A 12,081-nucleotide genomic window follows, 5' to 3' on the forward strand; every position below is an offset into this window, starting at 1 on the left:
TTGGCCATCCCATCACCAGAGTAGGTCAGTTCGGGCTGTCTCTCGACCATTGCCAGCAGTCTGTTGTGGGAGTATTTTTAATTATATATTTTATGAATTTTTTAACATTTTCACAAATATATTATTACAGCAGCAATGTGAAGTGGTACAATTTTTCCAAATTCTTTCTTTTTTTAAGTTTTCTCTTATTGAAAATAGATTCTTTTCTCACAGAATATATCCTGATTATGACTTTCCTCCCTCTACTCTTTTCAGTTTCTCCCACCTCCCATCCCACTTGGGTCCACTCTCCTTATGTTTCTCATTAGAAAAGAACAGACTTCTAATAGATAATGCTAAAATATAACAAAATAAAATGTAGGATAAAAAAACTATCACATCAGTGTTGAACAAGACAAACCAACAGCAGGAAAACACCCCAAGAGAAGGCACAAGAATTAAGGACCCACTCATTTGCACACCCAGGAATCGCCTAAAAACACTAAACTGAAAGCCATAATACACACACAGATAATCTGGTTCAGATGCTCACAGGCCCTGTATGCTGCTTCAGTCTCTATGATTTCATGGGAGTTTAGCTTGTGTTGATTTAGAGGACCTTGTTGTCTTGGTGACCTCTATTCACTCTGGCTCTTACACCCTATCTGCCTCCTCTTCTGCTGGGTCCCTGAGCCCTGATGGGAGAGATTTCATAGAAACATCCCATTTAGGGCTGAGTGTTCCAAGGTATGTATGTATGTATGTATGTATGTATGTATGTATGTATGTATCTATCTATCTATCTATCTATCTATCTATCTATCTATCTATCTATATCTCACTATGGATTAAAGGGTTTGTGGCTAGTTTGGTGGCAAAATTTCTCTTTTGTTAGCACGCAGAGTATCTTCCTGTAGTAAAGACACTAGCACACAGGGGTGAAGACTCTAGGTGAGCACCAACTAGACTTCTCTATTTTCAGTGAGTTGTATAGGTATTGCTTGCATCAGTGGGGCCTTGCTGTCAGTTTGGGGAGGACAACATTTTGGGCTTACAACAACCTAGGTTGTTTGGGGCTCCACATGGCAATCCTTTGGCGAACAATTCAATTAGATGTAACTCAGTCCAAGTACTAGAAACTTCTTTGGGTGACAAGAGACAACCAGCTAAAGACTCTGTCTCTGGCATTATTTGGCAATTTCATTTAGAGTACCTTCCATATGAGTTGATATTTTGGGTGTTACTACTGTATTATCTCTCCATAGCATCCTTCCAATGCCCCTTCATTTTAGCCATGTCTCCTCATATTCCCTCCATCAGCCTCCTCCACCTAACTGAGCCTCCCATTCCAGCACCCTCCATACATCCATAATTATCTATGCTATTTCCTTTTTCTAAGATCCATCTGTACCTCTAGTCCCTTACTCTATGGCTACCCTCTGTGGTTATACAGATTGTAGCTTTGTTATCATCGGCTTCACACCTAATAAATGCATATAAGTAAATACATATCATATTTTTCTTTCTGCATCTGGGATACTTCACTCAGGATGATTTTTCAAGTTCCATTCATTCACCTGCAAATTTTGTGATGTCATCTTTTAATAAGTGAGCAATTTGTAAATGTACTACACTATTTTTTTTTAATCTATTCTTCTGTTGAGGGACAGGTAGGATCCTCCCCATCCCCCAGCTTCTGGCTATTGTGAATAGAACACCAGTGAACACAGTTGAGCAAATGTCTTTGTGGTGGGATGAAAAATCTTTTAGGTATATGTCCAAGCATAGTATTGCTGGATCTTGAAGTAGATCTATTTGCAGCCTCTTGGGGAATTGCCATTCTGATTGCCATAGTGGCTGTATGAGTTTGCAATCCCACCAGTGTAGCAGGAAACTTAGAAGGTCTTATTAATAAAAACAAACTTGAGGCCAGTTATTGGGGTGAATGCTGGAAGATCAGAGAAGCAGAACAAGCCACAGCTACCTCACCTCGACAATTCCTCAGCTGATCCTGTTTCCTCAGACTGGATGCCTCTCAGCTGAACTGTACTGCTAGAAGCCTAAAAGCTTAACCAGCCAAAAGCTTAACCAGCCAAATGCTTCTAGTTCCTGGTCTTCACCCCTTATATACCTTCCTGCTATCTGCCATCACTCCCTGGGATTAAAGGTTCACTTCTTGGGATTAAAGGCACGTGTCACCATGCCTGGCTGTTTCCAATGTGGCCTTGAACTCACAGAGATCTGCCTGCCTCTGCCTCCTGAGTGCTGGGATTAAAGGCGTGAGTGCCACCATTTTCTGGCCTCTGTATCTAGTGGCTGTTCTGTTCTTTGACCCCAGATAAGTTTATTAGGGTGCACAATATTTTGGGGAACCACCACAAACCAGCAATGGGCTAGTGTCCCCTTTATCCCACATTATCATCAGCATGGGCTGTCACTTATTGTATTGATCTTAGCCATTCTGACAGATATAAGATGAAATCTCATAGTAGTTTTGATTTGCATCTCCCTCTTGGTTAAAGATGTTGAATCTTTCTGTAAGGGTTTCTCAGCCATTTGAGCATCCTCTCTTGAGAATTCTGTGTATATCTGTACTCCATTTTAGCTGGATTATTTATTTTCTTGATGTCCAGTTTTTAGGTTCTTAATATATTTTGAATATTAGTCCTCTATAAGATGTATAGCTGGTAAAAAATCTTTCCCCATTTTGTAGGCAACCACTTCACCTGAATGACAGTGCCCTTTCTGTACAGAAGCTTCTCAGTTTCACGAGGTCCCAAATATTAAGTGTTGATCTTAGTGCCTGTGCTAATGGTGTTCTGTACAGGAACTCTTCTCCCGTGCTGATGAGTTCAAGGCTATTCCCCATTCTCTCTTCTCCAGGTTCAGTGTCTCTAGTTTTATGTTGAGGTCTTTGTTTAACAAACTCTTAGTTTCTATTCTGGCATTGCCTGAGAAAAACATAAAAATAAGAGGGCTTGAAACTGAGATGTCTCTAAAAACTTCTATAAGATACTAGTTACTTCTCTGATGCTGTGATATAACACCTTGACAAAAAACAAGTTCCAGAGGTGGCACAGTCTATCGTGGTGGCAGGGAATGCATTATAACAAACATACAGTGCCAGCCTGGCAGTCAGGAAGAAGACTGACCACATTTAATCACACACAGGAAACAGAAAGAAAGAAAAGGAAGTGAGGCCAGGCTGTAAAACCCCATAGCCCACACCTGAAGCATACCTCCTTCAGTTAAGCTTGACATCCTATACATGCCATAACCTTCCCAAACTCCTTGCAACCCAGTGTTCAAACACATGAGCCTATGTGAGAAATTTCACTTCCCAAACACAACACAAGGAAAGCCAAGGATTTTAAGAGTTTGTCTCTCCCCTTGCAACCTGACTCCATTCAGGTTATAGTTTTTATTGCATCACGAAATATATGCACTTGACAGATGGACCAATCTTAGAAGGATGGGAGGTTATTTTCCCTATTCATCTACTCACCTATCCCTTCCTCAGTGCCGCTTCCTCCAGGAAACTATTCACAGTATTTTTCCCTAGAAAATTCTGTCTCTTATGCCTGAAAGAGAGCATGATCTGTGTCTCTGGCCCCAACAGAAAGCCAGTTTATGGGCAAATACATCCCTCCAAGGTCAGTAGCTCTTTACATATGAGCATTAATTTATAATCAAACACTGATGAATCATGCTATTTTACTGAAAAGCACAGTCCTTAAGTCAACTACCTAATCTAAAGCAAGAAATTAAACTCTAAACCAACATAAACACATTACAAGTCATTAGTGTAATTAAAAAGGAATGTATAATTAAAACATTTGTGTATTTTAGCTCAAATTCATCTGCGGTCGGAAATTTTAATGAACTGTTCATCAAAGAAGTCTCCGGAGTCTGGGATAAGTTTAGCATAACAAGAAACTGAATGTTTTCTTTCCTCGACTTCAGGAGCTCTGTTCCCTCTGGTTTCTAAAAAGTGAGCTGTCATTGGTTCCACCAAACTAATAAGGATTCTAACTGGTTATGATTGCTTCCATGTTTTAGACTGATGTTATCTTTTTATCCCTTAAGAATCGTGTTTTTCATAATTACTTCTCTTTTGTCCTTTCCTTAAGACAAATGATTTTGTAATTAGTGATGAAGGAAGGAGTCGTCACTCCAAGACATCTGTCAAGTTGTCAGAAGTATGCCTCCCTGCAGCTATATTTAAACTTCCTGTTTAATAGCCTCTTGCTTTATTTCCCAAGAACATCTCTGAGGAATCATGCCCAGGATCCCCTAATGATCAGGTTCTATAAAGCAGAGCAATTAGATTGTAAGAAATATGGCTCCCCAGTACCTCCTTCCTATTCACAATGTTCACCCTTTTCTCCTAACATTCTCTTCATCCAACATCCCACCCACAAGGAGGTGTGTGCTCTGAGGGTTCTGATTTCAAATTCTAACCCATGAGATAGCTGAATATGTCAACAATTAGGCTGACATTTCCCCCCAACTTCAGCATTCAGTTTTAACAATGTTCTCTGCCTACAAATGAGTGGCAAGCTATTGTGAAGAATAGAATGAGTTCCCCTGAGGAGAGTCAAGCAGCATCAGCTCTGTGCTGTTCCCCCATACCCTGCAGAGAGATGATGTACATGCTAACATGCTTGCTGTTCTGTGTCATCTGCCTTTAGGGGCAGCCTCCTGGTGACTCATAAAGCCCCACTGTTCAGAGCAGAACCCAGAATGACAAGAACATACTGTGGCATGCTGAGGAATACAGACAGTCCATTTCATGACTGATTCAAGATTACCAATGATCTACAATTCGGATGCTATTCTGTCTATAACAGAGACTCTAGATTTCATCAAATTCTCACTCTGCTGTAATCAATCTTTATTCTCCTTTAGTCTCTTTAACCTATGACTCCTGTTCTTTGTAAAGCAATGTCTGAGGAAGCCCAGAATGTTCACTGATTTCCTAGGACTTATACAAAAAGGCCAGAGAGAACCAGGGTTAGCAAATCTTAGCCCAATACTGACTTTCCTCTTACCTTGGTAAAGACAGACAGGAATGACCACACTGAATGAGCAGAAATGTTAATGTATTGACTACCTCCTGAAGAGATGTCTTTGTGTATGCTTCTGGCTTCCCCTCCTTCAGAACACCCACACAGCTGGCCTGGAATCCAAAGCACTTGTAAGCCTTGGAATTATTTGAACATTGGGATAAAGAATACTATTGCTTAAAGTACTTTCCCTCACAGGTGTGTTTGCATTAAGGGCAGATATTCTAAAATAGAAAGTGCCCAGGATCCAACACACACACACACACACACACACACACACACACACACACACACACACACACACACACACAGAGGAAACATGGCCAGCACTTTAATCCACTCTTTAAGGAGTCAGAGTGCTCTGAAAGCAGTAGTAGAATTTTGATGGGGCTAGCAGCCTAGTCCTGGGTCCCTCTCATCGAATCCTACGTTAAGTGCTTAGGTGCACGAGCATTGTACAGGACTAAGGCAGAAATGAAACAGACGCGGCAGGAATGGTAGGGGCAGTAATGAGCCCTCTTGCTTACTTCTGTGGTTACGTTCCCTCTTTCTCCCTTCCTGGAGCTTGTGCCTTGTGATTATATTTAGGATGAAAGAAATTCCCAGATCTCTCTCAGCTGCACTTACTTTCTTTCCTATTTCAATGCCACTTCCCATTTGTGGTGACTGTCACGCTCCTTAAGCATCTTTTTTTAGACAATTGTTCATATCTGTGTCAGAATGATCATTGTGAACTTCTGACTGCCTTCTCGAACCGCCTTGTCAAAAGGTTCAAAAGTCTCCATGATGCCTCCTTTGGGGTTATTCCATGGCTTTGTTTCACCTGACTTTATGTCTTCAATCACTGATGACCATCTTCCATTAATAAACAGTCTGAGCTTTTAACCCTTTGACTCACTTGCTTCTGCTCCACCCATTCTGGCTTAATTGCTGTTGGACAAGCTTATGGGAGATATTGCAGATAGAATAAATGTCAAGAAGGTATACAATGTTGACCCAAACCTTGGAGTTGTCTGGAGAACCTTGGTCTATTTACTTGGTAATTTCTTTCAAATGAGAGTACTGACCCACGTCAGCTTTATTTTTTAATTAAGGAATTTTTTTATTCATTTTACATATGAACCACAGATCCCCCTCTCTTCCCTCCTCCCACCCCCCCCAGTCCTCCCTCCCAACCCAACCCCCATTCCCTCTGCCAACAAGGCATGGCCTCCCATAGAGAGTCAGCAGAGCCTGGTACAAGTCAGCCTTTTTTATGTCCATGTTGATTACCAGCAGCTCAATGAAAGAATTCAGCAACTAGTTTTATCTATTTCACAGGCGATTCTTCTCTCCTGTCCACACTACTGTTTTTCACTTTTATGCATTTGCTTGGTGAAAATACTGTACCAGATGCCCTGGGATTTGAAAGTATTGGATTTAAATGATAAAACTACCATTTGAAGCTCCTATTCTGAAGAGGCTATCCCACATCCACCCATCATATTTATAACTAATCCCATTTTCTCTCAGAGGTCAAATGAGAAATCATCGTGCGAGCAAATAGTCATGTCTCCTCCCTACTATTCCACTTGCCTCTGGTCAATGACTGATCTAGACTTAAGTGGTTCACAACCATTTGCATGGACTATAAACATACAGAGGCAGAGCTTGAGTACAGAAAAGTAATGTTTCTGAAGCCATGGAAATAAAATAGTTGCAGGTTCAATAATGAGTGAATAAATGGAATCATAAGCCAATGGTGAAAATTGAACATTTGGGAAAGAACAGGTGAAGCTAAGACAATGTGAGAGATGTATAAACAGATGAAAATCTACTTGGATGAAAACCCAACTTGTCATGTCACATACGTTAACATCATGTATACTGAAGTTTGTTTGTTTGTTTGTTTTTAAGTAATATACAACATGTAGATAGTGTACCTTTTGATGCTTATCAGCCCCATACCTTGATGCCATATTATTTGAGAATTAAGGAGATACTAGAATATGTATTTTAAAAACTTAAATGTTTAGGGGGCAAGAGAAACCATGGAATTTGAGAGGAAAATCTTATTTTAAAATAGTGGTGAGCTGCAACTGCAAGGAAAGAAGAATTGGGGAAAGAGAGACTTTCTAGTCACTGAAAGATGGGTGCAGAATTTGTACCGCATGCAGAAACTTAGAGACTACAAAGCTCAACAATGTAAATCATGACCCCAAAGCATTGCAGGAATACTGCCTGTGAGTAATGTGTGAGTAGCAGAATCTCTGAAGCATGGGGAGAGACAGTCTCTGTAGGAACCTATCTGGACTGATCAAGGCCTAGAGGCGTACTTATCTGTGGTGTTTTGTCACTGTATAATCCCTAGTGAACTGAGACCAAGCTTTTATGAGAAGAAAGCAAGGAAACTGATTTGATTAACATTCTGAAGATTGAGAATTTGAAATCTAAATGGAGTTTAATTATAGAAGAAGGAGCTTATCCATCTTGCATATTTCAGTTGTAGATTGAAATTTAAAGCAACGTCGTATCCCTTCCTTCAAAGTGTTAGTGGCCCCATGGCCCTGGAAGTTGGCAGATGGTCAGAGTTACTACAGATCACTACTATCTCTCTCCATCCTCCTCCTCCTCATCACCTCTAATTCACACACACACAAAAAAAGATAACAGAGATTCAAGTCGCTATCTAATAGTACTAGTATTTCACATCAAAATAGAAAGAAGTCCTAACACAAGGATGTGGATATGCCTTTTGATAGTTTACCAGAAGAATGTTTTCATTTACTGCATCCAGCACTGAAACGTGGAAGCCTCTCTTAATTGATCTTTCAGGTCAGGCCTGGTCCCCATAAGACTTTCTCTTAAGAAGAACTCCATATGGGGGAATTACACAGTAAATCCCTGGTACTCTAACAGAAAAATAAACATGATGTTACCATTTGAATGGGATACGAGGTTTTAGAAAACTGAGAATTTGAGGGGTGTGTGTCAAGCAAACCTAAAGGAGAAAAAGAGAACAGGTCTTATGCAAGCCATGGGCAGTTTCAGTTGTTATTACTTATTTACGAGTATAGGAATAATCTTAGACCTTTTTTGTTTGTTTATTTGTTGGTTTTGTTTTGTTTTGTTTTTACAGCTATGTCCATTTAATTTGTGACAAAGGAGGCAAAAATATACATTGGAAAACAGCCTGTTAGATAAATGATACTAGCAAAACTGGGTATCTTCTTGCAGAAGAGTGAATTAAATTCATATCTTACACATTGCACAAAAATTATTTCTAACTGAATAAAAAATCTTAATTTAAAGCCTGAAATATTGAAACATCTAGAAGAATATGTGGGGAAATCTCTTTAAGTTATTGTGATAAGTAAGAAGTCCTCAATACACACCAATAACACAGGAACTACCCCAAAGTATCAGCTGATGAGACTACATGAAAACAAAAAGTTTCAGCACAGCCAGTCATCAGAGCAAATGGATAGTTCAAAGAATGGGAGAAAATCTCTGCCAGTCACACTTCAGACAAGGGAATAATATCCAGTCATACTTCAGACAAGGGAATAATATCCAGTCACACTTCAGACAAGGGAATAATATCCAGAGATTACAAAGAACTCCCTGTTTTGAATGTATTTTGTTATGTTTCTGTTCTGAAGTCCTATTTGTACTCTGGATTCCCCTGTAGGAAAAAGAGCAATTCATTTCCTGAAAGTGTCGCCGTGATGATTATCTACATACCCCTCCACATCTGCATACATGGCAGGCATTGTGGCCTCCAGTGGAATGACTGTGTGTGGAAGAAAACCTCTATAAAGTAAGTATCCTAGAATTTGGATGCCATGTTCATTAACATTTCTTGACAATGGTAAGAATTGGCCTAATGATGCCAGATTTGGCTATATTTATGACATTTCACTTTTCACAGGCACTTCAAGGATTTTTTTTTAATTATTTATTTTGTATACAGTGTTCTGCCTGCCTGCCAGAAGGGGGCGCCAGTTCTCATTACAGATGGTTGGGAGCCACCATGTGGTTGCTGGGAATTGAACTCAGGACCTCTGTAAGAACAGCCAGTGCTCTTAACCACTGAGCCATCTCTCCAGCCCACATGTCAAGGATTTTTAAATGCCAGCATATGAATGGAAGAGGTTAAAAACATACAAAGGAAGAAAGACACTCAAAAGTAATAAGATGGGTTTCATATTACAACTGCAGAAGGCTTCTCTAATGATTTCAGCTTTTTAGCACTGTAATTTAAACTCCCAATCAGTGGTAACATCTATGATTCAAAGAAGCTGTTCTTTTAACTCTCTCCAGCTAGTAGGTAATAAGAATGCTGATCTAACATCTTAGTCTTCCTGTTAAGCCCAAATATCTCTTCTTTTCCTGTCCCATTCCATGTGCAGAGTACATCTTAATGATAGCTTTCACATACTACAGCAGTTCTTCGGCCTCCAGGCAGTACATACTTTCCTTGAACATGCATGCATGCATGCCTCCTAACATACATGTCCATACTGACACTTTTAGAATGATCTCATATTAACATGGTGGAAATTTACACAAACTGGATCTGTCAGAGTAAATGATTTCAAGTTGTCTCTAATGGCCATGATTTCCATCAAGCTTTCTATTTGATATAATTAATCCTGTGTTTGCACAGAAAAGGGAAATATGACAAACTCTAGAACATAAATCTTGCTGTGAAAATTCCACCCCAGAAGCTGTAAGAAGATGTAAGAAGCATAATGACTACCACTATCTTGGCAATGACTCCTGAAATGTATTCATGAATTTTGGGTTTCACAATCTTAAGGATAAGAAAAACTTAATTGTAACAATAGATATTTACTTTTATAAACCTGGACACAATTATATATACTATTATTTGAGAATCATACTATCTAATGAAGTAAGATACTATACACATACTAATAAAAATGAGATGCCTCACAAAGTGAGCATCAAAATAAAAAGAATATCACAAAAGAGACTGAGAAAAAATAAAACAGAAATATTAAAATGCACTCAGATGAATTGAAGACAGAAAATATGTCTAGAAAGCAGAAGACAAAAGAATATAAAAGTAATAAGATAAGTCCATCTGTAGAATGTTATATCATAAATGTGATCGGATTTAGAGAAAATAAAATTAGTCAAAATGCAGATAAATTTACCAAAAGAAAAATGCAATAAAACTTCCAAGAGATGAATGATATGTTTCTAAAATTAAAAAAAAAAGGTTGCCGAGATAAATATACCATGGTTGTGAACAGACACTTAGGCAAGGACCTCACTGTAAAATTATAGATGTGTGGGCTGAACAAAAAACCCACAGTGTCAATAGTAAAACAAGTGAACAAACAGAAATCTAACCAACAAACGAAGCCAGCAGAAGTCTCAGAATCACAGGCATAGTTCATTTATAGAATGGAAACACTGAGCTATCTGAAGCTGAAAAGATGGAGAAAATTACTCAGATACATAAAGAAACCAATCTTCTGCTTGCAATTTTATGCCTAGGCAAACTCAATCAAATATAAATGGAAAATGAAGAATAAAGACAAGTTCATACCTGTTGACTGTCAAAACCACATCTGCAAGCCCTTTCTCAGATGGCTACTAATGCTTTTTTATTTCAACAGGAAAAATGGAGATGTGTGAGACAGAGTATCTGACTTCAACAGAGAAGGGGAAATAGAATTCTCAGATAGGTGGCAAAGGAAGTCAACTGTGATCAGCATTTCCATATTCCACAGTGATGTTAACAATAAGCTTTGAGAGAAACCTCAAATGGACAGTTTAGTAGAGGAGGGGAAAGTGTCCTCTGTGAGAAGTATGTGTATGTGTGTACAGCATATATTATTATCAACATCTATCTATCTATCTATCTATCTATCTATCTATCTATCTATCTATCTATCATCTATTTTATATAATACATAATGTATATGTAATATATTTGTAAATGATAGATATCAATCTTTAATCTGTCTATATAGCATCAGTATATATAATAGATACATAGAGAGATAGATATTTACCATCTATCTAGCAGCTATATATACAACATCTATATAAATAGATGATAAATATATTGATAGAGGCATCATATATACATAGCATCTATATAAATAGGTGATAGATAGATAGATAGATATGATATATAGATATATGATAGAGATATCATAACCAAAGAGAAATAATGACTTTACATAGAATCAGATTGGAAAGGAAAAAGAAGTAAAATACCCTCATATACATGTATCCTTCTATAGAATATGGAAATCACATATGGTTAGTCTATTAAGGTAAAGGCCAAGCAAAGATAAGAGCCAAATTTTGTTGTTCATCTCTTTTATTTCTCTGTCTAGGAATATTCCTCAATGTCACTGACTTGGCCAGACAGCTCAGATGCACACTGGAGCGTCAGAGGAGGATCCGGGAAGGTCACTCATGGTTTTCACGCCTATAATAATCCTTCATGACCGCTTTTAAGTTGCTGGCCTCTGCTGCCTTCCTCTAGTCTTACAATTTTCCATGGTTCTCTAACTGGAAACAGATACTCTCACCATAAAGATTCCTAATATGTGTCATATTGGTTTGCAAACATGCCATCCAATCACTGTGGTACTATGCTCTGTCACTTCATATTACAGTTGTAATGTGTGTGTATGTTCCTGTATGTCTCTTTTTTCCCATCAAAAGCAGTAGCTTTGGGAAAAGTATGGCATCCAGCAGTGGACAAAGTTCCAGTAGAAAACCAAGGCAATGAGCAAACCTTACCATCACTCACACTCAGGTCTAAGCAGGAAGAAATCTGCCTGAGAGCCAGCACACAAGAAGTTGGGGTGGAGGAGCAAGTAATATCTATGAAAAGATCCATACTGTAAAAACAGGAAACATTGTAACAGGCTGTTCCTGGAGCTGAAATGTACCTGCTGCTGTTCTAATTTCCTTATGTGCCTGTATGCACTCAATGATTAAAACCACCCGCTGTTATGAGGTCCATTTTTTATAGATGAGAAAATTGGGGCATGATGAGGTGCCG

The 12,081-nt window shown here is 38.7% G+C and overlaps 1 long non-coding RNA gene across 1 annotated transcript in view; it reads left to right on the forward strand.

Annotated features, from left to right (window-relative positions):
- The window catches only part of LOC131896063 (uncharacterized), a 32,978-nt gene extending 21,352 nt beyond the window's left edge, over positions 1–11,626 (forward strand). Inside the window, exons 2-3 of the long non-coding RNA XR_009375353.1 lie at positions 8,716–8,844; positions 11,405–11,626. This is a non-coding gene — a long non-coding RNA (uncharacterized LOC131896063). The remainder of the gene's footprint in view (positions 1–8,715; positions 8,845–11,404) is intronic.
- Positions 11,627–12,081: the final 455 nt, after the last annotated feature.

The sequence above is a fragment of the Peromyscus eremicus genome, chromosome 19, assembly GCF_949786415.1.
Source record: "Peromyscus eremicus chromosome 19, PerEre_H2_v1, whole genome shotgun sequence".
NCBI classification, from domain to species: domain Eukaryota; kingdom Metazoa; phylum Chordata; class Mammalia; order Rodentia; family Cricetidae; genus Peromyscus; species Peromyscus eremicus.